The sequence below is a fragment of the Amblyomma mixtum genome, chromosome 1, assembly GCF_055824585.1.
Source record: "Amblyomma mixtum isolate Tamu chromosome 1, ASM5582458v1, whole genome shotgun sequence".
In the NCBI taxonomy this organism is placed as follows: domain Eukaryota; kingdom Metazoa; phylum Arthropoda; class Arachnida; order Ixodida; family Ixodidae; genus Amblyomma; species Amblyomma mixtum.
The window spans coordinates 87371984-87397120 of NC_143012.1; positions in this window are offsets into that span (position 1 = coordinate 87371984).

Consider the following 25137-nt stretch of genomic DNA (forward strand, 5'->3'; position numbering starts at 1 on the left):
GTTATTGCAACATGCAAAAAGAGTAAATTAATGTAAACCTTTCTTCGACAGGAGATGAACATCTTCGCTATATTGTAGGAGAGGCTCTGCTTTCCATACAGTGTCTTCAATTTTTGTACAAAGCCAATCAATCATAATGTATTTTTATGTAATAACACTTCTGGGCGACATATCTATGCATTGAGTGAATTGTTATTGCAACATGCAAAATGAGTAAATTAATGTAAACCTTTCTTCGACAGGAGATGAACATCTTCCCTATATTGTAGGAGAGGCTCTTCTTTCCATACAGTGTCTCTAAAGTTGATACAAAGCCAATCAATCATAATGTATTTTTTACGTAATAACACTTCTGGGCGACATATCTATGCATTGAGTGAATTGTTATTGCAACATGCAAAATGAGTAAATTAATGTAAACCTTTCTTCGACAGGAGATGAACATCTTCGCTATATTGTAGGAGAGGCTCTGCTTTCCATACAGTGTCTTCAATTTTTGTACAAAGCCAATCAATCATAATGTATTTTTTACGTAATAACACTTCTGGGCGACATATCTATGCATTGAGTGAATTGTTATTGCAACTTGCAAAATGAGTAAATTAATGTAAACCTTTCTTCGACAGGAGATGAACATCTTCCCTATATTGTAGGAGAGGCTCTTCTTTCCATACAGTGTCTCTAATGTCGATACAAAGCCAATCAATCATAATGTATTTTTTACGTAATAACACTTCTGGGCGACATATCTATGCATTGAGTGAATTGTTATTGCAACATGCAAAATGAGTTAACTAATGTAAACCTTTTTTCGACAGGAGATGAACATCTTCGCTATAATGTAGGAGAGGCTCTGCTTTCCATACAGTGTCTTCAATTTTTGTACAAAGCCAATCAATCATAATGTATTTTTTACGTAATAACACTTCTGGGCGACATATCTATGCATTGACTGAATTGTTATTGCAACATGCAAAATGAGTAAATTAATGTAAACCTTTCTTCGACAGGAGATGAACATCTTCCCTATATTGTAGGAGAGGCTCTTCTTTCCATACAGTGTCTCTAATGTTGATACAAAGCCAATCAATCATAATGTATTTTTTACGTAATAACACTTCTGGGCGACATATCTATGCATTGAGTGAATTGTTATTGCAACATGCAAAATGAGTAAATTAATGTAAACCTTTCTTCGACAGGAGATGAACATCTTCGCTATATTGTAGGAGAGGCTCTGCTTTCCATACAGTGTCTCTCTAATGTTGATACAAAGCCAATCAATCATAATGTATTTTTTACGTAATAACACTTCTGGGCGACATATCTATGCATTGAGTGAATTGTTATTGCAACATGCAAAATGAGTAAACTAATGTAAACCTTTCTTCGACAGGAGATGAACATCTTCGCTATATTGTAGGAGAGGCTCTGCTTTCCATACAGCGTCTCTAATGTTGATACAAAGCCAATCAATCATAATGTATTTTTTACGTAATAACACTTCTGGGCGACATATCTATGCATTGAGTGAATTGTTATTGCAACATGCAAAATGATTAAATTAATGTAAACCTTTCTTCGACAGGAGATGAACATCTTCCCTATATTGTAGGAGAGGCTCTTCTTTCCATACAGTGTCTCTAATGTTGATACAAAGCCAATCAATCATAATGTATTTTTTACGTAATAACACTTCTGGGCGACATATCTATGCATTGAGTGAATTGTTATTGCAACATGCAAAATGAGTAAATTAATGTAAACCTTTCTTCGACAGGTGATGAACATCTTCGCTATATTGTAGGAGAGGCTCTGCTTTTCATACAGTGTCTCTAATGTTGATACAAAGCCAATCAATCATAATGTATTTTTTACGTAATAACACTTCTGGGCGACATATCTATGCATTGAGTGAATTGTTATTGCAACATGCAAAATGAGTAAATTAATGTAAACCTTTCTTCGACAGGAGATGAACATCTTCCCTATATTGTAGGAGAGGCTCTTCTTTCCATACAGTGTCTCTAATGTTGATACAAAGCCAATCAATCATAATGTATTTTTTACGTAATAACACTTCTGGGCGACATATCTATGCATTGAGTGAATTGTTATTGCAACATGCAAAATGAGTAAATTAATGTAAACTTTTCTTCGACAGGAGATGAACATCTTTGTACAAAGTCAATCAATCATAATGTATTTTTTACGTAATAACACTTCTGGGCGACATATCTATGCATTGAGTGAATTGTTATTGCAACATGCAAAATGAGTAAATTAATGTAAACCTTTCTTCGACAGGAGATGAACATCTTCCCTATATTGTAGGAGAGGCTCTTCTTTCCATACAGTGTCTCTAATGTTGATACAAAGCCAATCAATCATAATGTATTTTTTACGTAATAACAGTTCTGGGCGACATATCTATGCATTGAGTGAATTGTTATTGCAACATGCAAAATGAGTAAACTAATGTAAACCTTTTTTCGACAGGAGATGAACATCTTCGCTATATTGTAGGAGAGGCTCTGCTTTCCATACAGTGTCTTCAATTTTTGTACAAAGCCAATCAATCATAATGTATTTTTTACGTAATAACACTTCTGGGCGACATATCTATGCATTGAGTGAATTGTTATTGCAACATGCAAAATGAGTAAATTAATGTAAACCTTTCTTCGACAGGAGATGAACATCTTCCCTATATTGTAGGAGAGGCTCTTCTTTCCATACAGTGTCTCTAATGTTGATACAAAGCCAATCAATCATAATGTATTTTTTACGTAATAACACTTCTGGGCGACATATCTATGCATTGAGTGAATTTTTATTGCAACATGCAAAATGAGTAAATTAATGTAAACCTTTCTTCGACAGGAGATGAACATCTTCGCTATATTGTAGGAGAGGCTCTGCTTTCCATACAGTGTCTTCAATTTTTGTACAAAGCCAATCAATCATAATGTATTTTTATGTAATAACACTTCTGGGCGACATATCTATGCATTGAGTGAATTGTTATTGCAACATGCAAAATGAGTAAATTAATGTAAACCTTTCTTCGACAGGAGATGAACATCTTCCCTATATTGTAGGAGAGGCTCTTCTTTCCATACAGTGTCTCTAAAGTTGATACAAAGCCAATCAATCATAATGTATTTTTTACGTAATAACACTTCTGGGCGACATATCTATGCATTGAGTGAATTATTGCAACATGCAAAATGAGTAAACTAATGTAAACCTTTTTTCGACAGGAGATGAACATCTTCGCTATATTGTAGGAGAGGCTCTTCTTTCCATACAGTGTCTCTAATATTGATACAAAGGCAATCAATCATAATATATTTTTTGCGTAATAACACTTCTGAGCGAGATATCTATGCATTGAGTGAATTGTTATTGCAACATGCAAAATGAGTAAATTACTGTAAACCTTTTTTCGACAGTAGATGAACATCTTCGCTATATTGTAGGAGAGGCTCTTCTTTCCATACAGTGTCTCTAATGTTGATACACAGCCAATCAATCATAATGTATTTTTTACATAATAACACTTCTGGGCGACATATCTATGCATTGAGTGCATTGTTATTGCAACATGCAAAATGAGTAAATTAATGTAAACCTTTTTTCGACAGGAGATGAACATCTTCGCTATATTGTAGGAGAGGCTCTGCTTTCCATACAGTGTCTCTAAAGTTGATACAAAGCCAATCAATCATAATGTATTTTTTACGTAATAACACTTCTGGGCGACATACCTATGCATTGAGTCAATTGTTATTGCAACATGCAAAATGAGTAAATTACTGTAAACCTCTTTTCGACAGGAGATGAACATCTTCGCTATATTGTAGGAGAGGCTCTTCTTTCCATACAGTGTCTCTAATGTTGATACAAAGCCAATCAATCATAATGTATTTTTTGCGTAATAACACTTCTGGGCGACATATCTATGCATTGAGTGAATTGTTATTGCAACATGCAAAATGAGTAAATTACTGTAAACCTTTTTTCGACAGTAGATGAACATCTTCGCTATATTGTAGGAGAGGCTCTTCTTTCCATACAGTGTCTCTAATGTTGATACAAAGCCAATCAATCATAATGTATTTTTTACGTAATAACACTTCTGGGCGACATATCTATGCATTGAGTGAATTGTTATTGCAACATGCAAAATGAGTAAATTAATGTAAACCTTTTTTCGACAGGAGATGAACATCTTCGCTATATTGTAGGAGAGGCTCTGCTTTCCATACAGTGTCTTCAATTTTTGTACAAAGCCAATAAAAATGTATTTGACGTAATAACACTTCTGGGCGACATACCTATGCATTGAGTGAATTGTTATTGCAACATGCAAAATGAGTAAATTACTGTAAACCTTTTTTCGACAGGAGATGAACATCTTCACTTCTGGGCGACATATCTATGCATTGAGTGAATTGTTATTGCAACATGCAAAATGAGTAACTTAATGTAAACCTTTTTTCGACAGGAGATGAACATCTTCGCTATATTGTAGGAGAGGCTCTGCTTTCCATACAGTGTCTTCAATTTTTGTACAAAGCCAATAAAAATGTATTTGACGTAATAACACTTCTGGGCGACATACCTATGCATTGAGTGAATTGTTATTGCAACATGCAAAATGAGTAAACTAATGTAAACCTTTCTTCGACAGGAGATGAACATCTTCGCTATATTGTAGGAGAGGCTCTGCTTTCCATACAGCGTCTCTAATGTTGATACAAAGCCAATCAATCATAATGTATTTTTTACGTAATAACACTTCTGGGCGACATATCTATGCATTGAGTGAATTGTTATTGCAACATGCAAAATGATTAAATTAATGTAAACCTTTCTTCGACAGGAGATGAACATCTTCCCTATATTGTAGGAGAGGCTCTTCTTTCCATACAGTGTCTCTAATGTTGATACAAAGCCAATCAATCATAATGTATTTTTTACGTAATAACACTTCTGGGCGACATATCTATGCATTGAGTGAATTGTTATTGCAACATGCAAAATGAGTAAATTAATGTAAACCTTTCTTCGACAGGTGATGAACATCTTCGCTATATTGTAGGAGAGGCTCTGCTTTTCATACAGTGTCTCTAATGTTGATACAAAGCCAATCAATCATAATGTATTTTTTACGTAATAACACTTCTGGGCGACATATCTATGCATTGAGTGAATTGTTATTGCAACATGCAAAATGAGTAAATTAATGTAAACCTTTCTTCGACAGGAGATGAACATCTTCCCTATATTGTAGGAGAGGCTCTTCTTTCCATACAGTGTCTCTAATGTTGATACAAAGCCAATCAATCATAATGTATTTTTTACGTAATAACACTTCTGGGCGACATATCTATGCATTGAGTGAATTGTTATTGCAACATGCAAAATGAGTAAATTAATGTAAACTTTTCTTCGACAGGAGATGAACATCTTTGTACAAAGTCAATCAATCATAATGTATTTTTTACGTAATAACACTTCTGGGCGACATATCTATGCATTGAGTGAATTGTTATTGCAACATGCAAAATGAGTAAATTAATGTAAACCTTTCTTCGACAGGAGATGAACATCTTCCCTATATTGTAGGAGAGGCTCTTCTTTCCATACAGTGTCTCTAATGTTGATACAAAGCCAATCAATCATAATGTATTTTTTACGTAATAACAGTTCTGGGCGACATATCTATGCATTGAGTGAATTGTTATTGCAACATGCAAAATGAGTAAACTAATGTAAACCTTTTTTCGACAGGAGATGAACATCTTCGCTATATTGTAGGAGAGGCTCTGCTTTCCATACAGTGTCTTCAATTTTTGTACAAAGCCAATCAATCATAATGTATTTTTTACGTAATAACACTTCTGGGCGACATATCTATGCATTGAGTGAATTGTTATTGCAACATGCAAAATGAGTAAATTAATGTAAACCTTTCTTCGACAGGAGATGAACATCTTCCCTATATTGTAGGAGAGGCTCTTCTTTCCATACAGTGTCTCTAATGTTGATACAAAGCCAATCAATCATAATGTATTTTTTACGTAATAACACTTCTGGGCGACATATCTATGCATTGAGTGAATTTTTATTGCAACATGCAAAATGAGTAAATTAATGTAAACCTTTCTTCGACAGGAGATGAACATCTTCGCTATATTGTAGGAGAGGCTCTGCTTTCCATACAGTGTCTTCAATTTTTGTACAAAGCCAATCAATCATAATGTATTTTTATGTAATAACACTTCTGGGCGACATATCTATGCATTGAGTGAATTGTTATTGCAACATGCAAAATGAGTAAATTAATGTAAACCTTTCTTCGACAGGAGATGAACATCTTCCCTATATTGTAGGAGAGGCTCTTCTTTCCATACAGTGTCTCTAAAGTTGATACAAAGCCAATCAATCATAATGTATTTTTTACGTAATAACACTTCTGGGCGACATATCTATGCATTGAGTGAATTGTTATTGCAACATGCAAAATGAGTAAACTAATGTAAACCTTTTTTCGACAGGAGATGAACATCTTCGCTATATTGTAGGAGAGGCTCTTCTTTCCATACAGTGTCTCTAATATTGATACAAAGGCAATCAATCATAATATATTTTTTGCGTAATAACACTTCTGAGCGAGATATCTATGCATTGAGTGAATTGTTATTGCAACATGCAAAATGAGTAAATTACTGTAAACCTTTTTTCGACAGTAGATGAACATCTTCGCTATATTGTAGGAGAGGCTCTTCTTTCCATACAGTGTCTCTAATGTTGATACACAGCCAATCAATCATAATGTATTTTTTACATAATAACACTTCTGGGCGACATATCTATGCATTGAGTGCATTGTTATTGCAACATGCAAAATGAGTAAATTAATGTAAACCTTTTTTCGACAGGAGATGAACATCTTCGCTATATTGTAGGAGAGGCTCTGCTTTCCATACAGTGTCTCTAAAGTTGATACAAAGCCAATCAATCATAATGTATTTTTTACGTAATAACACTTCTGGGCGACATACCTATGCATTGAGTCAATTGTTATTGCAACATGCAAAATGAGTAAATTACTGTAAACCTCTTTTCGACAGGAGATGAACATCTTCGCTATATTGTAGGAGAGGCTCTTCTTTCCATACAGTGTCTCTAATGTTGATACAAAGCCAATCAATCATAATGTATTTTTTGCGTAATAACACTTCTGGGCGACATATCTATGCATTGAGTGAATTGTTATTGCAACATGCAAAATGAGTAAATTACTGTAAACCTTTTTTCGACAGTAGATGAACATCTTCGCTATATTGTAGGAGAGGCTCTTCTTTCCATACAGTGTCTCTAATGTTGATACAAAGCCAATCAATCATAATGTATTTTTTACGTAATAACACTTCTGGGCGACATATCTATGCATTGAGTGAATTGTTATTGCAACATGCAAAATGAGTAAATTAATGTAAACCTTTTTTCGACAGGAGATGAACATCTTCGCTATATTGTAGGAGAGGCTCTGCTTTCCATACAGTGTCTTCAATTTTTGTACAAAGCCAATAAAAATGTATTTGACGTAATAACACTTCTGGGCGACATACCTATGCATTGAGTGAATTGTTATTGCAACATGCAAAATGAGTAAATTACTGTAAACCTTTTTTCGACAGGAGATGAACATCTTCACTTCTGGGCGACATATCTATGCATTGAGTGAATTGTTATTGCAACATGCAAAATGAGTAACTTAATGTAAACCTTTTTTCGACAGGAGATGAACATCTTCGCTATATTGTAGGAGAGGCTCTGCTTTCCATACAGTGTCTTCAATTTTTGTACAAAGCCAATAAAAATGTATTTGACGTAATAACACTTCTGGGCGACATACCTATGCATTGAGTGAATTGTTATTGCAACATGCAAAATGAGTAAATTACTGTAAACCTTTTTTCGACAGGAGATGAACATCTTCGCTATATTGTAGGAGAGGCTCTCCTTTCCATACAGTGTCTCTAATGTTGATACAAAGCCAATCAATCATAATGTATTTTTGCGTAATAAGACTTCTGGGCGACATATCTATGCATTGAGTGAATTGTTATTGCAACATGCAAAATGAGTAAATTAATGTAAACCTTTCTTCGACAGGAGATGAACATCTTCCCTATATTGTAGGAGAGGCTCTTCTTTCCATACATTGTCTCTAATGTTGATACAAAGCCAATCAATCTAAATGTATTTTTTGCGTAATAACACTTCTGGGCGACATATCTATGCATTGAGTGAATTGTTATTGCAACATGCAAAATGAGTAAATTAATGTAAACCTTTCTTCGACAGGTGATGAACATCTTCCCTATATTGTAGGAGAGGCTCTTCTTTCCATACAGTGTCTCTAATGTTGATACAAAGCCAATCAATCATAATGTATTTTTTACGTAATAACACTTCTGGGCGACATATCTAAGCATTGAGTGAATTGTTATTGCAACATGCAAAATGAGTAAACTAATGTAAACCTTTTTTCGACAGGAGATGAACATCTTTGCTATATTGTAGGAGAGGCTCTTCTTTCCATACAGTGTCTCTAATGTTGATACAAAGCCAATCAATCTAAATGTATTTTTTGCGTAATAACACTTCTGGGCGACATATCTATGCATTCAGTGAATTGTTATTGCAACATGCAAAATGAGTAAATTACTGTAAACCTTTTTTCGACAGTAGATGAACATCTTCGCTATATTGTAGGAGAGGCTCTTCTTTCCATACAGTGTCTCTAATGTTGATACAAAGCCAATCAATCATAATGTATTTTTTACGTAATAACACTTCTGGGCGACATATCTATGCATTGAGTGAATTGTTATTGCAACATGCAAAATGAATAAATTAATGTAAACCTTTTTTCGACAGGAGATGAACATCTTCGCTATATTGTAGGAGAGGCTCTGCTTTCCATACAGTGTCTTCAATTTTTGTACAAAGCCAATAAAATCGTATTTGACGTAATAACACTTCTGGGCGACATACCTATGCATTGAGTGAATTGTTATTGCAACATGCAAAATGAGTAAATTACTGTAAACCTTTTTTCGACAGGAGATGAACATCTTCGCTATATTGTAGGAGAGGCTCTTCTTTCCATACAGTGTCTCTAATGTTTGATACAAAGCCAATCAATCATAATGTATTTTTTGCGTAATAACACTTCTGGGCGACATATCTATGCATTGAGTGAATTGTTATTGCAACATGCAAAATGAGTAAATTACTGTAAACCTTTTTTCGACAGTAGATGAACATCTTCGCTATATTGTAGGAGAGGCTCTTCTTTCCATACAGTGTCTCTAATGTTGATACAAAGCCAATCAATCATAATGTATTTTTTACGTAATAACACTTCTGGGCGACATATCTATGCATTGAGTGAATTGTTATTACAACATGCAAAATGAGTAAATTAATGTAAACCTTTTTTCGACAGGAGATGAACATCTTCGCTATATTGTAGGAGAGGCTCTTCTTTCCATACAGTGTCTCTAATCTTGATACAAAGCCAATCAATCATAATGTATTTTTTACATAATAACACTTCTGGGCGACATATCTATGCATTGAGTGAATTGTTATTGCAACATGCAAAATGAGTAAATTAATGTAAACCTTTTTTCGACAGGAGATGAACATCTTCGCTATATTGTAGGAGAGGCTCTGCTTTCCATACAGTGTCTTCAATTTTTGTACAAAGCCAATAAAAATGTATTTGACGTAATAACACTTCTGGGCGACATACCTATGCATTGAGTGAATTGTTATTGCAACATGCAAAATGAGTAAATTACTGTAAACCTTTCTTCGACAGGTGATGAACATCTTCGCTATATTGTAGGAGAGGCTCTGCTTTCCATAGTGTCTCTAATGTTGATAGAAAGTCAATCATAATGTATTTTACGTAATAACAATTCTGGCGACATACCTATGCATTGAGTGAATTGTTATTGCAACATGCAAAATGAGTAAATTACTGTAAACCTTTCTTCGACAGGAGATGAGCATCTTCGCTATATTGTAGGAGAGGCTCTGCTTTCCATACAGTGTCTTCAATGTTTATACAAACCCAATAAAAATGTATTTTACGTAATAACAACTCTGGCGACATACCTATGCATTGAGTGAATTGTTATTGCAACATGCAAAATGAGTAAATTACTGTAAACCTTTTTTCGACAGGAGATGAGCATCTTCGCTATATTGTAGGAGAGGCTCTGCTTTCCATACAGTGTCTTCAATGTTTATACAAAGCCAATAAAAATATATTTTACGTAATAACAACTCTGGCGACATACCCATGCATTGAGTGAATTGTTATTGCAACATGCCAATTGAGTAAATTACTGTAAACCTTTTTTCGACAGGAGATGAGCATCTTCGCTATATTGTAGGAGAGGCTCTGCTTTCCATACAGTGTTTTCAATGTTTATACAAAGCCAATAAAAATGTATTTTACGTAATAACAACTCTGGCGACATACCTATGCATTGAGTGAATTGTTATTGCAACATGCAAAATGAGTAAATTACTGTAAACCTTTCTTCGACAGGAGATGAGCATCTTCGCTATATTGTAGGAGAGGCTCTGCTTTCCATACAGTGTCTTCAATGTTTATACAAAGCCAATAAAAATGTATTTTACGTAATAACAACTCTGGCGACATACCTATGCATTGAGTGAATTGTTATTGCAACATGCAAAATGAGTAAATTACTGTAAACCTTTCTTCGACAGGAGATGAGCATCTTCGCTATATTGTAGGAGAGGCTCTGCTTTCCATACAGTGTCTTCAATGTTTATACAAAGCCAATAAAAATGTATTTTACGTAATAACAACTCTGGCGACATACCTATGCATTGAGTGAATTGTTATTGCAACATGCCAATTGAGTAAATTACTGTAAACCTTTTTTCGACAGGAGATGAGCATCTTCGCTATATTGTAGGAGAGGCTCTGCTTTCCATACAGTGTCTTCAATGTTTATACAAAGCCAATAAAAATGTATTTTACGTAATAACAACTCTGGCGACATACCTATGCATTGAGTGAATTGTTATTGCAACATGCAAAATGAGTAAATTACTGTAAACCTTTCTTCGACAGGAGATGAGCATCTTCGCTATATTGTAGGAGAGGCTCTGCTTTCCATACAGTGTCTTCAATGTTTATACAAAGCCAATAAAAATGTATTTTACGTAATAACAACTCTGGCGACATACCTATGCATTGAGTGAATTGTTATTGCAACATGCAAAATGAGTAAATTACTGTAAACCTTTTTTCGACAGGAGATGAGCATCTTCGCTATATTGTAGGAGAGGCTCTGCTTTCCATACAGTGTCTTCAATGTTTATACAAAGCCAATAAAAATGTATTTTACGTAATAACAACTCTGGCGACATACCTATGCATTGAGTGAATTGTTATTGCAACATGCCAATTGAGTAAATTACTGTAAACCTTTTTTCGACAGGAGATGAGCATCTTCGCTATATTGTAGGAGAGGCTCTGCTTTCCATACAGTGTCTTCAATGTTTATACAAAGCCAATAAAAATGTATTTTACGTAATAACAACTCTGGCGACATACCTATGCATTGAGTGAATTGTTATTGCAACATGCAAAATGAGTAAAGATGAGCATCTTCGCTATATTGTAGGAGAGGCTCTGCTTTCCATACAGTGTCTTCTATGTTTATACAAACCCAATAAAAATGTATTTTACGTAATAACAACTCTGGCGACATACCTATGCATTGAGTGAATTGTTATTGGAACATGCAAAATGAGTAAATTACTGTAAACCTTTTTTCGACAGGAGATGAGCATCTTCGCTATATTGTAGGAGAGGCTCTGCTTTCCATACAGTGTCTTCAATGTTTATACAAAGCCAATAAAAATGTATTTTACGTAATAACAACTCTGGCGACATACCCATGCATTGAGTGAATTGTTATTGCAACATGCCAATTGAGTAAATTACTGTAAACCTTTTTTCGACAGGAGATGAGCATCTTCGCTATATTGTAGGAGAGGCTCTGCTTTCCATACAGTGTTTTCAATGTTTATACAAAGCCAATAAAAATGTATTTTACGTAATAACAACTCTGGCGACATACCTATGCATTGAGTGAATTGTTATTGCAACATGCAAAATGAGTAAATTACTGTAAACCTTTCTTCGACAGGAGATGAGCATCTTCGCTATATTGTAGGAGAGGCTCTGCTTTCCATACAGTGTCTTCAATGTTTATACAAAGCCAATAAAAATGTATTTTACGTAATAACAACTCTGGCGACATACCTATGCATTGAGTGAATTGTTATTGCAACATGCAAAATGAGTAAATTACTGTAAACCTTTCTTCGACAGGAGATGAGCATCTTCGCTATATTGTAGGAGAGGCTCTGCTTTCCATACAGTGTCTTCAATGTTTATACAAAGCCAATAAAAATGTATTTTACGTAATAACAACTCTGGCGACATACCTATGCATTGAGTGAATTGTTATTGCAACATGCCAATTGAGTAAATTACTGTAAACCTTTTTTCGACAGGAGATGAGCATCTTCGCTATATTGTAGGAGAGGCTCTGCTTTCCATACAGTGTCTTCAATGTTTATACAAAGCCAATAAAAATGTATTTTACGTAATAACAACTCTGGCGACATACCTATGCATTGAGTGAATTGTTATTGCAACATGCAAAATGAGTAAATTACTGTAAACCTTTCTTCGACAGGAGATGAGCATCTTCGCTATATTGTAGGAGAGGCTCTGCTTTCCATACAGTGTCTTCAATGTTTATACAAAGCCAATAAAAATGTATTTTACGTAATAACAACTCTGGCGACATACCTATGCATTGAGTGAATTGTTATTGCAACATGCCAATTGAGTAAATTACTGTAAACCTTTTTTCGACAGGAGATGAGCATCTTCGCTATATTGTAGGAGAGGCTCTGCTTTCCATACAGTGTCTTCAATGTTTATACAAAGCCAATAAAAATGTATTTTACGTAATAACAACTCTGGCGACATACCTATGCATTGAGTGAATTGTTATTGCAACATGCAAAATGAGTAAATTACTGTAAACGTTTCTTCGACAGGAGATGAGCATCTTCGCTATATTGTAGGAGAGGCTCTGCTTTCCATACAGTGTCTTCAATGTTTATACAAAGCCAATAAAAATGTATTTTACGTAATAACAACTCTGGCGACATACCTATGCATTGAGTGAATTGTTATTGCAACATGCCAATTGAGTAAATTACTGTAAACCTTTTTTCGACAGGAGATGAGCATCTTCGCTATATTGTAGGAGAGGCTCTGCTTTCCATACAGTGTCTTCAATGTTTATACAAAGCCAATAAAAATGTATTTTACGTAATAACAACTCTGGCGACATACCTATGCATTGAGTGAATTGGTATTGCAACATGCAAAATGAGTAAATTAATGTAAACCTTTTTTCGACAGGAGATGAACATCTTCACTATATTGTAGGAGAGGCTCTGCTTTCCATACAGTGTCTTCAATTTTTGTACAAAGCCAATAAAAATGTATTTTACGTAATAACACCTCTGGCGACATACCCATGCATTGAGTGAATTGTTATTGCAACATGCAAAATGAGTAATTTACTGTAAACCTTTTTTCGACAGGAGATGCCCATACAGTGTCTTCAATGTTTATACAAAGCCGATAAAAATGTATTTTACGTAATAACAATTCTGGCGACATATCTATGCATTGAGTGAATTGTATATCTTCGCTTAAATGGACCAATGGATGGATATTTTATGAAAGGCTTTGCTTTCCATATTGTGTCTTCAATGTGGGTACAAAGCCAATCAGAATGTATTTTACATAATAACAAGTCCGGCGACATATCTATGGATTGAATGATATTGCAACATGCAAAATGAGTAAATTACTCTAAACCTTTTTTCGACAGGAGATGAACATCTTCGCTTAAATCGACCAATGGATGGATATTTTATGTGCCATATCTATGCATCGAATGAATTGTTATTGCAACATTCAAAATGAGTAAATTACTCAATCATTTTTTGACAGGAGATGAACATCTTCGCTTAAATGGACCAATGGATGGATATTGTATGAGAGGCTCGGCTTTCCATATTGTGTCTTCAATGTTGGTACAAAGCCAATCAGAATGTATTTTACATAATAACGATTCTGGTGACATATATCTATGCATTGAATGAATTGTTATTGCAACATGTAAAATGGAGTAAATTACTCTAAACCTTTTTTCGACAGGAAATGAACATCTTCGCCTAAATGGACCAATGGATTTTATGTGCCATATCTATGCATCGAATGAGTTATGAGTAAATTACTCTAAATCATTTTTTGACAGGAGATGAACTACGGACGCGGCTATATGGCCGGAGCGTACGGAGTCCTTACTGACGTCATTTACGCCGTGCCAGCTTTTTTTTCTTTATTTTCGAGATTGACATGAAACCAATAAAACACTTGAGTTTCACTAGATCGTCTAGTAGTACCACTGGGGTGGGTCACGTAACATTCCCGCAGATAAACAGCACTTTCAACAAAGTTCTCACGTGTACTACGAGTGTATATCCTCATGCCTTACTTGCATTCGCGTTTTCCACAAGCTGTGGAGGCCAAGAAGCATTTATAAGTCATAGGGTACCTCTTTAGTTCTTTCTTGATGGTTCTCTGCAGGACATCCCAGAAAAGTATGGCGTCCCAGCAGTCTAAGAAAACATGTTCACTTGTCTCCGGCTGCTTACATAGCAGGCATTTTGTTGTCCATGGGACAAAGATTCCTTTTTCATGGAGCCAGGTTTTAACGGGTAGTGTATTAGAGTGCAATTTGAAAAAGAATGTTTTCACTGTCGGCCGGACCGGCATCTTTTTCACTCGTTTTCCTGCTCTGGGCCTCCACGGTAAGGGGCACGATACAAAGGTGGCGGCAGCATATCAACCAGATTATTATACAGCTTCTTTTAGGGAACGTTATACAGGTATTCTAGTGAAAAACGCACTTCCAACAACCTGAAAAAGGACAACCTCACGCAAATATCCGTTTACAGCACCACGCATGTTTTCACACGATGACACTATGATTCCGGGGAGCAGCCTTTGCAACCGCATTTGCATAACAGTTCTCAAAAATATGTCATTTTGATCACGAAGGAAAATAAAGCGCGACACCACTTGATGGAAAAGCAAATGAACCAGTCCAACGCCACCGCTTTCGACTGAAATAAACAAGTTTGTTCGCCTGGTTTTCTCCCAGGTCGACGCCCAAAGAAAAACTGCAAACACTCGATGGATTTTTTTAATATTGCTGCGCGGACGCACAGAGCACATTCATCACGTACATATCTTAGAAATCAAGAAAACATTGCACACAAAGGCACGTGAGCAGATTGACAGCTGCCTTCCTTGCCACGCGTCCGCTTTCTCTCTTGCCTTTAACGTCTCCTCGTTCCAGTGTGAGCTGGGATCGCGATAACTTTTTAGGGGCACAACAAGGTACCGCGTCGGCAAGTCAGTGCATTGCAGTCGAGAAAAAAAAATCTGGTGAAACATCCAGTCCCCATGCCAATATCCGGAGCTTTTTTCCCAGTTTACCTGACATCCAGTTTGGTCGCAGAACTTTTCGACCACATTCGTAGCTTCACGAATGCTGTCTCTGTTTGTGCAAAATACCGCTATGTCGTCCGCGTATGCAAGGATTTTCACTTCGGCTGCCTGAAGCTTGAATCCAGAAATGCAGTCACTGTTAAGAATGGCCAAGCACAACGGCTCGAGATATACTGCAAAAACCAGGGGAGAGAGCGGGCATCCTTGTCTCACCGACGAGCGTACCATGAGGCTGTTGGTAAGTTCGCCGTGAACTATAATTCGCGTAGTACAATTGCGTAAGCCATTTTTACCCCTTCTACTATTACAAGTCTAGCTGCATCATAGCTACTTGACTGCCAAGCGCGTCAACGCATTTAATAAATTTGGCGATTACACTTTGCAATCTGCTGGCTATAATCTTCATGAACACCTTGTAATCCACATTTCTGAGGCTGATTGAAGATTATTTTCATAAGCTTCTGTTAATACTTTGAGCATCAGTTTCTCCTGCAAGGTAATTGGCAGCTCTAGGCGCTATTTGATTTCATCGTCAAGTGTTGGCAGCAAAAGTGGTCCACAAAGGCGTTCTGAATATCTCCTGGATCGCTGGGTCTCCGTATCTTATCTTTCTGATTTCTTTCTGGCAAGCGTACCGTTCTTCGTCCGCGAGCGCTGGCTTTGTAGGCGTTTCGCCTGCCCACAATTTTTCGACCTTGCACGTACGACAGCAGCTTTATATTTTTCTTTGTCATTGCGTTCCAGTTCGCATTTCACATGTTCAGCAAGCATTCCAGTTCAGCGTGCAGGGTTCTTTCTTTTTCTTCCACAGGTGCCAGTTAAAGCGTGCTTTCCTGCTCTTTTTTCCAAAAGTGACACTCACAAGACAATGATCACTGAAAGTCACTGGTTGTACATGATAACTAGAGCATAAGGGAACAAGATCAACTGACACATACTCTGTCCAATCGCGCATGACTATCGCGCTGAAACAAATGAAACAAATGCGCTGAAACAATGAAACAAATGAAACTTACAAATGCGTTCAGCATTTCAGCACTCTTGTCAACAGCCATGCACACGCAATTGAAGTCCCCAAGAACAACCAACATTTTCTCGCACTTGAACCATGACTCCAAGGATTCAAAAAAATTCTGACGCTCTCTTTCCGCATTCGGAGCATATATACAAAAATAACACGCCAACATAATTTCGAAAAGCCGCCGCGGTGGCTCAGCGGTTATGGTGCTCGGCTGCTGACCCAAAAGACGCGGGTTCGATCCCGGCCGCGGCGGCTCGAATTTTTTTGGAGGAGAAATTCTAGAGGCGCGTCCGTCTACTGTGCGACGTCAGTGCACGTTAAAGAACCCCAGGTGGTCGAAATTTCCGGAGCCCTCCACTACGGCGTCTTTCGCTTCTGGCCGTCGCGTTCCCACCTCCGTGGTCGGTGTGGCTTTCGTCGGTGGACGGTCCGCATCGTCCGCATGACCATGCGGCGTCCCAAAGAAACGTCCGGTGGCGATTGGAAGCACGTCGGAGGAGCAACCTCGATTTTTTTTTCGAACACAGACACATCACCGCTGCCGGACCATCTTGAAGATGATCGACGAAGAGTTGACATTCACACCAACACGGTCTCACTAGAGCTACGGAGGTGGTTTACCCGCCTGCCGCGTGTCGTCCGAAAAGTTCGGCCGTGACTTTAGCGTCGAGCGTCCTGACTCCCGATGTCTTCGGCGGCGGTTCATCATTGCCCCCATCAGGCAGCATCTTCTCACCTACGCTCTCGTCATGCGACCGCTTCGCAGCCATAGCGGCCTCTTCCTTGCTTGTGTCCATGGCGACGTTGTCATCACTCTCCACGCTGCTCGGGGTGTCGAACGCGACTTCCGTCGCGTCCGTCGCCTTGCCACTGTCGTCTTGTTGAGAGCCATGCTCCACTGATGCTGCAGCTGCTACTTGACTGGTTGGTCGTCGTCGTCATCTTTTTTTGAAGAGGCGTCAACGTAGGTCCATCTTTCACAACTGGTTGCCCAGTTGTTTTGGCTGCCTCTTCCGCGTCCGCTTCATCCATCAGGTGCTCAGACGCATCTTCACTGGTCCAAGGTCCTGCGATGTTCGCGTAAGTGCGAAAACACTGGCCTTCTTCATGGCCAAAACGCCGACAGGTTCCGCAACGCGGGACTCGGCACTCCCGACGAATGTGGCCCGTACTTCGGAAGTTTAACACCGGCCTTTAATTTCAGGGTGACGAGCCTTGTGGTCGACCCATTCTCTGAGACGCCTTTCATGCGCCAGCGTTCCCGGGCCACTTCTGCGACCTTCCCGTACGGCGCAAGGGCGACACGAACGTCTTCGTCGGGCACGTTATGAAGCAGCCAATGGAGCTTGAGGCGCGCGTCCTGGTTCGTCGGGTCGATCACTACGCAGCGGCGTTCCTTCACGAGCAGCTCACCGACGCCTGCAATCATCCGCGCTGCATCGGCATCCTTCATTGTGATAGCCCAGACGTGGCTCATGCGATACGCCCCCAGGGCGATAACGTCAGGGAGCAGCGCATGCTGGGCTAACGCGTCTCGGAAATCTTCCACCCGGTAAGGGCGGGCCGTGATGTCGGCGTGCAAAAAACGGTATTTAAAGCAAAACGCCCTGTAGGCAGACCTGGCAGAACAACCTGCTTTGGGAAAACTGGTGGATGGGAAAACTTTATTTTCGTCAGAGAGCATGTGTGGACGATTCCGTGTTAGATGGCCATCAACCCATGGCTGACGGCGACCTGGGTGGCCCACTCCACGGCCCTGGTCTGGACGACCGGGTCTGAGCTGGCCAGCACGGCCTCCCACTGCTCGAGGGAAGGATCACGCATAATGTCCGCCGGTGGCGGTGCTATGCTACAGCTCCATAATACGTGGTCATAGGTTGCCAATTCGTGACACCATTTGCACTCCGGCTGAATGTCCGGGTAGATTTTAATCAACACGTATGGGTTGAAGAAACATCTAGTCTGCAATCGTCGCCAGACGCATTCCTGCGCCTTCACCAATTACTCGTCCGGGGGTGGGTAAATCCTCTGCTCAAGTCTGAAATGATTAGTAATGTCATGAAAGGATACCAGCCCATCTCTCGTGGACCTTCCCGGGACGTCCGGCTCACCTACTCGGCTGACGAAACCTCGAGCATTATTCATGTGAGCCGTCTCGTTCCCAGGGTTCCCAGAGTGTGCAGGTACCCAGACAATTTCCGCCTCCGTAATCCCTCGCTCCGTGGCCCGATTCAGCGATCGTGCCTTATTCTGCCCCTCGCCAAATTTCGGATGGCTGTTTTTGAATCGCTGAAGATCAGGTCAGCATAGTTATAGCTAGTGCTATCGCCGCTTCCTCTCCAGTTGCTGGGGAGTGGGTTTTGACTGATCCAGAGGCGATCAAGCGTCCCCGCCCGTCCACCACCGCAATTGCAAATGCATCCTTGTCCTTATCTCGTGATGTATTGGATGCATGTTCTTGGGCAAAGGTATGTCAACTCCAACGCCGATACTTTCCAATCTGTCCCTTCCTGCTTTTGTTTTTGAAAGCCTACCGAGCTGCATCACCAAGTGCGCCTCCCATAGTTCTTCTAGGGTGTTGTGCACCCCCGTAATCCCAGCAGCCTTTCGGTAGACTCATTGTGAGGCAACCCAAGGGCCGCTTTATACGCCTGTATGCGACGCCTTATTTGAAGTTGGACGCGGCGGAAAAAGGAAAGGCGGAGGCTATGATTAGGCAGGCGTATAAAACAACCTGGTAGGAACTTTCCAACCCTCTTTCCGCGGCCAGACAAGGCCGCTGAAGCCGCTCCTACGGAGCCCATGATCGCACGTCCGAACACTGCGGTGGCCGGAAGCGAAGACATACTACGCCGTTCCAGCTCGATGGTTTAGAATGAACAATGGCGCGTGTAGTGAATACGGTGTCTTCGGTCACTCCCATCTTCCTCCCTTCCCTTTTCGGCGAGGTTCAGGTGTCCTACCATATATGTGAGACAGATTGATTTCCTTTCCTCAAAAACCAATTCACCTTCGAGCAAGGCGTTGAACCGAGCAGGCGATGGCGTTCTATGGACTCTCCTAGCAGCGTTGCAAGACGCTGTCGCGTTTCACTATTGGAGGCGAAGCCTAACATCTTAACAACGCTTCAGTGACACAAGCGGCATCACCGCGCTTAAGGCTTTCGCCTCACCGCACTTTAGAATTACGCCGAATGCATTTCATCAGAAATCCCGTTGTGTGGAACCAGTATACACCTCAGTAGCTGAGCCATATTTGCAGGCCCTTCACCATTCTGGTAAATATTGATGGGAGACTGGAGCAGGGTCCAATTGTGGAAAAGAGGAGAGCGCGAGGGCAGGATTATGAGAGAGGCAACAAAGACGTGGTTTCCATTATGCTGAACCAGTTATAGTCCGATATGGCCTACCTGCAGTTCAGCCATCACGGTGTAATTATGTAAAAAAATAAATTCCTCTTGTCACTTCACAGGATAGTTGGAGAGCAACAGAACATACAAGGCATAAACAGTAAGTTCCAGAAGCGGGCATCTCAAAGCCACCAATGGGACTAGGCCCGGCAAAGTCAGCAGACGGGTGTGCAATAGCCAACTTTGACGTATTACCAATAGCTTCAGGGACTCGGCCCAACAACGCCAGCAGACGAGCACGCAATAGCTAACTTTGACATATGCAAGAGAACCAAAAAGGAAGAATGAACATCAACAAGGGACAACAGATAGATAGCACATACATATCACAGAAATACGGACTAATACATTTTAACGCGTTCCACAGAACCAAGCATGTTTTAATGCATTTCTTGATGTAACCAAGAGTATATATACTTCATCTGGCAATTCATTTAGAATTCTCGGTACAAAAACACTTCAATGACTTCAGGGAGCTGTGTAACATATTTTAAAGTCACTGGACCAGAAATGCCGTACCAGCGCAGTTTTGGTCTAATCATATACAGTTCGTGATACAAAAGATTCAAAAGAAATTAAAGCACAGGAAAGTTTAAACTGCACAAAATTTAGGTAGCTAATGTGCTCTTTGGAGTGTACCATCAGATAGGATACAAAGAATTAGAAAATGCTTCTGCTCCCACGGACTCACATTATTCTCTTCAGAAGCAAAAGAAAATAGCAACTCAAATGAATATTAAGATGCCTTTGACAGTGCAACTAAGCAAGTCTAGCAGTTTTGATTTTGCTTCATTTGTTAGGTATTGCAAGAAATGTTTTGTAAATGGTAAAGCACGCCCGATTTGTTGGAACAGTGGTGTGATAGAGCGGAATCACAAGGAAACACTTAAAAGATTAGGCATTGTGCGGAAATCTTTCACAGTGAGCATGGCTGCTCTTTTGTGCAGGTCGCTTGCTGCAAGAGTTTGTGACCAGGACAAGAACCCTTTATGGCCCACGTATGATGAAGTGGGAATGGCAGACCTGTGAAGACAATAACTGGTGCAAAAGGGATATCAAAGCAGGTGGTGGAAAGCGCAGTTTTGCTGCAACAACTGCAGTTCATGACGACACAGCACATTTTCGAAAGAAAAGTGCAGGAATTCACCAATGCCCTCCCTACTGGCTAAACCTTTAATTGCTGGTGCTACGCATATTGATGGCGCATGTCTTTCGGGCTATTTCAACCGAACACCACCTGGGGATTTTTAACATGCACCGACATCGTAGAATGCGTAGACAATTTTGCATTTTTGCCCTATTAAAATGCAGCCACTATGGTTGGGATTAGATCCACATCCTTGGGCATCATCATCATCAGCCACTGCAGGGCAAAGGCCTCTCTCTCCATGTCCTTTGCCAGTTACGGCACCATATTCCCACAAACTTCTTAATTTCATCCACCCACCCAACTTTCTGCCGCCCCCTGCTACGCTTGCCTTCTCTTGGAATCCACGCTTGCCCTTAAGTACCAGCGGTTATCTTCAACTGAATTTCATATTCACCAAGCCGCCGTTGCAGTTAAAATATAAAGGAGGTAAGGACTGATGATGATGACGGGTTTTTACAGCGCGAGGGAATCTGTGGCCAAATAGTGCCATGTCAAAAGGTATTTTTTTCTACTCAAGGTGGGATCAAAGACCCATTTGCGAAGTATTTCATCCTAAATAAGTCGAGCACCAGGAGAATGAAAACAATTAGACAGTTGCTGGTGTAGAAAATGTGTTTCGGTTACAGTAGTGTTTTCTTCATCAAACTAGCTTCGGAGAACATTTGGCCTGGTGAAGGAAAAGCACAAGTGGTGGGTAGCCTAAAATCAGGTGATGTCAAGGTTAAACATGCAAATATTTTTGTGCCATGTAGTGTGGCTATGGTTTCAGTGAACTGTGGGAGCCTAGTCGGGTTGAATAGTTAGGCATCTAACTTCTAATTCAAAAGGTTTAGCTCCATGCAGTGTGTGTCATGGTGCATTCAGTTACTGTAAAGTGCAGACTGCTGTACTGTTTCACAAGAAGGTTGAAGATCCTAATGGCCATATTTTCAAGGAATTTCATAATCAATATGCTGCTTTACTCGAACCAGCAATTTCTTCCTTCTTGAAACCAGATGGGTTCCAGTTTCTCATCTTAATGTTTACCGAACAAAAAATGGCTGGAGGTCAGTAGCAATGAATATTTTTGGGGCACATGTCATGACAGTTTTATGTGATTTAAAGCAGTGGGCTAGTTGGGGTTCACACTGGGAGGACAAAACAGTAGCACTAAAAACAGGGGCGACAGGATAGAAGAAGACAACACAGGCGCTAGCGCTTGCAAACTTTGTGAGACATGTGTGAGTGGTACATGCTGAGTGGTCCATGCTTTATTTATAGCTCCATTTGAAGTCATGCTGCCAAACATGTTTCGCAACTTCCCTTTTTTGCACTTCAATGCATATATAATCAAGAATGTCCTAACGTTCAATATCCTGTCATTTAAGTGCAAAGTTTGCCCAAAATGAGAGATGGCTAGCTTTCCTAATGGCCAAGTAATGAACACCACAAAAACTAATATTTCGGAATTAACAGGCGCATTTTTAAAAGTAATGTAATGTGGAAACTCGCACAGTTAGCGTGGTCGGGCACAGTCCTTTTCCTAGCAGTGCTGCTCAGCAGGCCGGCGTTCGCAAGCGCGCACCCGAGCTTCGTCAGCTTCGTCTTCTGTCATCTTCCTCTCCTTCGGCAGCGCTAGCCGCTGAGGCAGCAGGCCCCAACTCTCTTTATTACAATACCCCCGGGGTGAAAAGGCGCCATCCTGGCGGCCTAAGGGCACGAGACGAGGGCTGGGTCGTAGTAGGGCTTCAGGCGGTCTAAGTGCACGATTTCACGGCCGCGGCGGCGATGGTCCGACGAAGGCGTGATGGGCTCCACAAGATAATTAACTGGCGATGTCTGAGACTGTCCTGGGCTGGAGGAGGGCACCCAAAGCCAAACCAAGGAGTCCGGAAGATAATGCGGTGGCAGACCGGGAGAAGAGGCGCGGGAGCTGTTCTGACGGTGCTGGTCGTGTGAAGTAAAGGAACGGGCGAGTTGACGGCATTCTTCGGCATGCGCAGCGGCCTGAGAGACGGTTGTAAATTCGGACGAATCGGGGCGGTAATGGAGTATGGTGTCCATGATGGAGGAAGGCTCGCGTACGTACAGAATAAAATACGGGGAAAAAGCAGTAGTGGCTTGCGTTGCTGAGTGATCGGCAGAAATGTACTTGGCCATCATGTCGCCGAGGGTCCGGTTAAAGCGCTCGGTCATGCCGTTGGTCTGCGGATGGTACGAAGACATCGTGCGGTGAACGATATGACACTCCCGAAGGAGGGCTTCCACGACGCCGGACAAGAAGACGCGACCCCGGTCGCTGAGTAATTCCTGAGGCGCACCGTGACAAAGAATGAGGTTCTGAAGTATGAAACCGGCTACGTCAGAGGCCGTCGCAGCTGGCAACGAGGCACCCTTACAAAAATGACTTTTGAGCTTCAGTTGACGCCTTGTTGAGCTCCTGTTGAATCAACTGGAAACCCACATGAATTCAATGTATGTTGAGACTACTCAACACCTGCTACACGGAATTTTTGTTGAGCGTAGTCAAGAGATTTACTGTTGAGCAATTTCTGTTGAACTTAAGTTGAATCATCTCAAGACAGCCGTTTCTAAGCCTAACTAAATGAAATCATTTCGACATGCATCGTGTAAACAGAACCTGATCACATTACACATATTAAGAACGCACGCAACACCCGTCAGAACTCTCATAAACCGCTCAAAGTCATTTTCTTGCATAGAAAAAAGTGCAATATGCTCATTCAGGCATGCCTACTTTGGATGATTCGTATGTGCTCTCATAAAAAAGGGCGCTTATTTATGCTTTATTTAAGTTGTTTATGAATGAATCAAGGTCGTCAAATAATAGACCGTTGCATATGAACTTCATTACTTCTACTACACATAAAATAAATAAATATTAATAGTAGTAACTGACATAACTTTGCTGATCGGCAGTCTACAACCTGCGCAGGTCCGGACACCCCTGAGTAGGACTATATAAGGGCGAAGCCGAGGTTAAGATCGTAAGATGAACTCTGTCAGTTCTTTCTATAGCCTCGTGTGCAGTACTGTCCCATGCTCTTTATCTGATGGATGTGTAGGGCTAAGGTGTATGTATGTATGTATATATATTGATATACATACGCGTTTGTGCGTATGTGAGGAGCACTACGTCACAGGGACTGACGGCTTCACGTTAACGAGAAATTGCAGCAATAAATATGAGTATACCGCCGAAAATTGCATTGGTAGTCGGTCCATCTGGCGCAATACGAATGTATTCCAAGGATTTTTTTGCTTTTTTACCCCAGCCAAGATTCAGAATGGCGTGTTGATTCACTCCCGTAATTCCAACATGAATTCAACATGAACGCAAAGCAGAAATTTCATTGAGAATGCTCAACTCTAGCACAGTGGCCACTTTTCCAATGAGTTTCAACTCGGCCTCAACAATTCACCAACACTAGCCCATCCTGGTCACAACAAAAATTCAACATGGCGTGTTGAGTCTGCTCATGAGAACTTCAACACTGTCTCAAGAAGCATTTTTGTAAGGGCAGTTTCGCCATAGCGCGTGAGATGATCAATGGCGACGATGATCCAGCGGTGCCCTGCGGCAGTGATGGGAAGAGGGCCATAAAGTTCTATTCCAACACGGTCGAATGGCCGGGCGGGACACGGTAAATGTTGCAGAGGAGCAGGTGAGTGCGGTGGAGGGTTCTTGCGACGCTGACATTCCAGGCAAGAGCGTATGTACTGGCGGACGAAACGGTACATGCCCCGCCAATAATACCGAATGCGTAGGCGGGTAAAAGTTCTCAGGAGACCGGCATGAGCGCATTGCGGGT